This window comes from Echinops telfairi, unplaced genomic scaffold (assembly GCF_000313985.2).
Source record: "Echinops telfairi isolate 266 unplaced genomic scaffold, ASM31398v2 ScPeMD7_7416;HRSCAF=8454, whole genome shotgun sequence".
Taxonomy (NCBI): domain Eukaryota; kingdom Metazoa; phylum Chordata; class Mammalia; order Afrosoricida; family Tenrecidae; genus Echinops; species Echinops telfairi.
Window position 1 is genome coordinate 3611950 of NW_022111316.1, and position 5260 is coordinate 3617209.

Below are 5260 nucleotides of genomic sequence, written 5' to 3' on the forward strand. Positions count from 1 at the left end.
TCCATCTTCTACGGGACAGTCACCTTCATGTACCTACAGCCCAGCTCCAGTCACTCCATGGACACAGACAAAATGGCATCTGTGTTCTATGCCATCGTCATTCCCATGCTGAACCCCCTAGTCTACAGTTTGAGGAATAAAGAGGTCAAGAGTGCCTTTCTAAAAGTTGTTGGAAGGCAAAATCTTTTGGGAAAAGTTTTCAATTAGCAATAATCGCGCCTCAGTTACACCTCATTGGCTACGATATTGCCACTGCACAAAGCTAAGGCAAAATCTTTTATAGGTAGCATATTTTAATGATATAGACCCCCAGCACCCATTTAATTCAAGAAGCTCTGATATGTCCATAACTTTGGAAAACATTTACCTTCCCAGAGCATATTTCCACATTACTGAAACTTTCTCAACTCTTTATTCAATCTACAAACTGCTCTTCAAACTCTAAGATCTTAGAAATCATACTTAAGGAAAAGTCCCTTGTGCACATGGAAATTTTATTTTTGCAAACCCATCACTGTGTTTCGTGTTTACGTCATCAGTTAAACTCCGAGAAGCCGTCAGATTTACAGGTGGCCGTTGTTAGGTACCACAGAGTCATTCAGGTTCCCACACGTGAGCCTGTCGTTGCAGCTACTGTGTCCATCCCTCTCATTGGCGGGCCTTCCTCTTTTTCCTTCCCCTTCACTTTATCACTTTACCAAGCATCTTCTCCAGGGCTGCTCTCTCCTGACAGTATGTCCAAAGTATGTAAGATGAAACCTTGCCATCCTTGTCTGTAAGGAACACTCTGGTCTTAATTCTTGCCAGATAGATACGTAGGTCTGTCCTTTTAGCAGTCCATGGTAGTTTCCATGTTCTTCTCCAGCACCACAATCCACAGGCTTCAATTCTTCGTCAGACTTCCTTATCCAGTGTCCAACTTTCACCTGCAATTGGGGAGGGGGGCTGAAAACGCCATGAGTCGAGTCAGCTGGACCGTACGTAGTCTTCAAAGTAACATTCTTGTTTTTCAATACCGTGATACCTCGGTTGTCAATGAAATATTCTAGAACTGAACATATTTTTATCCTATAAGAAATAATGGAAAACAAAATAATTGGTTCTGAGATTTAAAAAATTACACTTATAAATTCATTTTTTCCCAGAATTTAAAATCACTAGGAAGGCCTTTGTACAAACCACTGTCTCGGATACGCTATCATCATCGAGTTGTTTCAGATTTATCCAAATTAGTAGTAAGTTTTCAATCTCTTGGATGGTCTAGGTTTTTGTTTTAAATTTAACACTTTCATGCTTTTTATTCCATTAGCCGCTTGAATCCCATTTTCCCTAAAAGGCTGATAATATTAATGTACCCATGTTGTATGCAGCCTCCAAATCAAAAAAGTGCGACCTGATTGAAATTCTGCAGTGATGTCTTGCTTTAACCCTTTTGTGGTTCCCACAGTTTTCCTCGTACTGCTGGCATCACTAACTTTCTTTGGGGCCATGATTCCAACATTTTATGCAAATAAAGTACAAAAAGAATAAAGAAAATCATAATAAAGAACGTTTTCATGCAATGTCCTAAACAAAAGCACTCTGTTTTCTGAGCAAGAGCTGTGCTTAGACTGAAGGATGCATCACCCCTCTAGGCCCCAGGAGAGACTTGACACGTGTCCAGTCCAGGTTTTTCAAAGTCCAATTTTTGGTTCCACTAGCGAGCAAAGTTATGAACACGGAGCAGAATTTTTGAACTGCTGACCTTTTGGATCACAGCACAGTGCGTAACCATTGTGGCACCAGGGCTCCCATATGTACAACAGAACAGGGTAGTGTTAATCCAGTGCCGGCAGATTGCTGATGAGAGGACAGTGTGTGTGAGAAGGGGAGAGTGGCTATTTCACAAAGATGGACAAGGGACACCTGTGGGCTAGAGTAAGGAGACACAAAGGGAGGAAAGGACCAGCCCTGTCTGAGGGATCAACCAATGCAAAAGACCAGAGGCAGGACCATGTTGGTGTTTCAGGAAATAACAAGAATCAAGCCCGAGGAGTGACCAAAGGTAACCTAACTGTTGAACTATGAATGAACGAACAACATTGATTATTTCAAAGCATTTTCACACAGAAAGATGTGCAATATTATTCATTTTCTTGGTGTACTTTAAGCACTGTGAAAAGTTCATGTTTTTTGTTCTTAGACTCAGCAACTGAATGCAACAGAGTACAGCTACCCCATGGGGATCTGCAGGCTTTTATCTTTACAGAAGCACTGGGTGTATTCAAACTACCAACTATTAGGCTAGCAGCTTAAAGTACTTAACCATTGCCCCATCAGGACACCTTGAAAACCGGTAGTACCATAGGAGATAAAAATGAGAACCCTGATCTGAACAGCTAAAATCTTGTCAGTTGATCCCTCCCATGCATGTTGGGCCTGATATGGTTTTCAACATTTTATGTGGTCTCTCCCCGCTCCATATTGGGGTTTTTCTTCATATTGGGGTTTAGCTCTGATGTATTTTTACATTAGGGATAGCCCTCCTGAATTTTTGTTATTTTTTTTTTTTTGGTATGTGAAACCCAGGATTGAAGAACATATAGACAGCAAGTAGAATGTAGGTTCCTGAGGGGCACATGGGGGGGGGGCGTATAAAGGAGGAGATGATATCAAGGAGCTCAACAATAAAGAGAATGTTTTGAAACTCTTTGTGCAATTGAATCATACTGCTTGATGTGATTGAGCTATGAAATGATATCGGTGTTACCTCCCTATAAAAAGGTTTTGGAAAAAAAGAAAAATCGGTGATGTGAACATGCTGGTTCTATAAAACGACTCAGTTATGACAGAAATATTAATTCATTGTCAATAAATTCTATTTCCAATAAAAATATGCCAGCCAAAAAACACATACCTTCATTGAAAAATGTGTCACATTTACCCAGTGATGCCTCTGAAAGAGTTATTTAAATAAAGAAATAAGATTACACCTAAATGTATATTCTGGTCCCACAATTAATGATTTTAAGTTAGTTTTTAAAAAACTAGTCACATTCCAGTTGTCTCTGATAAATTTCCCAGGTCACCGTCGGGGCACACACATGCCTTCTCTGTATTGCCTCTGAATTACATACACGTTTATATTCAAATGTGGTAGAAAATGAATGTGAAACAAATCATTCAAATGTTATTAACAAGGTTTTTGACACATACTCACACAGCATTTCTTAAGCTTCCCCTGAGAAATTCTTCATCAGGTGTTATACTTCTCGACAGATTTTTGAGGAGGGACGAGTAAGGGTTTTTCACGTCAAGAACTTAAGGGCAGGGTGAGACTTCACGTGTGAGTCATTGCATGAAGAAGATCTAAGACCATCAAACTAGTTCATGTTGATCCTAGACCATCCAAATCCCATCCTAGAGATAATTTTGCCTTTTCAATCACCTTCTTGAATGCACTTTTTTGACTTCCCTGTTCCTCAATCTGTAACATCGCAGAGAAAATGTGCTGCTGGAACATCACATAAAAAATGCTGGATGATATTAGACATGGTTAAAGATAGACTGAATATGTCACCAATGTGGAAACAGGCATTTAGACATGATAGACACAGGAGCCTATAGCCAGAACTGTGTGTGTGTGTATATATATATATATATGTCATGATGGTGGTGGTGTAATGAAGGGGCTTATATATTGCTGCACAGTGGGCCATGGAGGCCCAGATTAAATTTTCCGCTGTGGCAAAGCCTACAAAATGTATTTGAGCAGCATGTGCTGTTTAGGAGATAACATTGTTTTTTACAAGGAGCCTGTGTTAGTCTGGGTAGACTAGAGAAACAAATCCATAAAAGTTCATGTGTATGTATAAGACAGAATTTTATATAAAGGATAATTGTACATTAAGAAAGCATCCCAACCAGTCCAGTCCAGGGCCATAGGTCTGATATTAGCCCATACGTCCGATACCAATCTATAAAATCCTCTTTAGACTCACATGGAAAACACATGCAATGACACTGAATGCAGGACGATCACAGGCCAGTGGGTGCAGTCTTTGGGTCCAGTGGTATTGGAAGCATCGCAGTGCTGGGAGGGGTCTCCACGTGGCTTCTACACTACCCTGAGGTCTGGTTGCATCAGGGTAGGTCCATATGGCTTCTCCTCAGGGATGCCTCACAGGAAGTCAGCCTTGTCAGTAGAAAGTCTCCAAGGGAGTGAGTAGAAAGTCACTCCCACCTCAAAGGACCAAAAACCAGATTTCCCAGAATTCTCAGGAGAAATCCATGCCCCCACAGAGGCCTCATTGGCTATGATCTGATTGACAGACTGGACTTCACCCCTTCACTCTTAATCCTGTCAAGCCCCAAATTGACACCAGATTATGTAACTAACACAGAACCCAATCATGACCTTAGGAGTAATAGCAGAGGAGTAACCAAAGTCCACCTGAGAGAAGTTAATGAGGAAAAAGTACACTGGAATATGAAAATGAGAATCCAAGATAATCAACCCAATCATTTCCACGTGGGCAATCCTAGTGAAGAGTAAATAACGGTGAACAAGATGAAGAGTGGGATCTGAAGTTCCGGGACATTGGTCAGACCCACTAGGATGAACCCAGTCCCCTCAGTATGGTTCCCCATGGGATACATGAGATGCCCTGTAGTGGGGAGAATTAAAAAAAGAGTTGATAAGCAGAAAACATATTTCACTGATATTAAAATATTTAAATTTGTATTCAATTATTTCATTATGCCAATAATTCTCTAATCTTATGTATGGATTTCATCAGCAATAAATTGTTGCATAAGTTACATCTTTAATAGATTATAAAATACATCACTAATAGATTATAAAATAGAAGATTCAAAAAACAAATAGAAGATTCTTCACGGGGCAACTTTCCACTTTTGTAAATTAAGAAATTGAGATGTAAAAAGAAATTATAACTTATTTCTTGTCACATATTTTCAAAAAATACATCACCCAATCAGATCATCTGAGTCTATTAACAGCTTACATTTACCTGTTGTTCACATTTCAGGTATTGCAATAAACTATTTTTTTAAAGTTTATTTATATTATATTTAAGAAGAGGGGGTTTCAACAAACTTTCAGAAAACTCCTAAAAAAAGTTTTGAAGTCCCCTAATGTTTTTTTTTTATATATTTCACCCTCTCAACAAACTTATCAAAGGTTGTTGTGAAGCATAGACATGTTTGAAACTCAGTGTTTTTTTGTTGTTTTTTTGAAACTCAGAGTGTTTAATTGAAC

General features: G+C 39.2%; 2 pseudogenes; both read right to left on the reverse strand.

Annotated features, from left to right (window-relative positions):
* Positions 1 to 144: 144 nt before the first annotated feature.
* Positions 145 to 264, reverse strand: LOC115871989 (annotated as a pseudogene).
* A 3197-nt stretch (positions 265 to 3461) lies between these two features.
* LOC115871981 lies at positions 3462 to 4629 on the reverse strand (annotated as a pseudogene).
* Between the last annotated feature and the right edge of the window lie 631 nt (positions 4630 to 5260).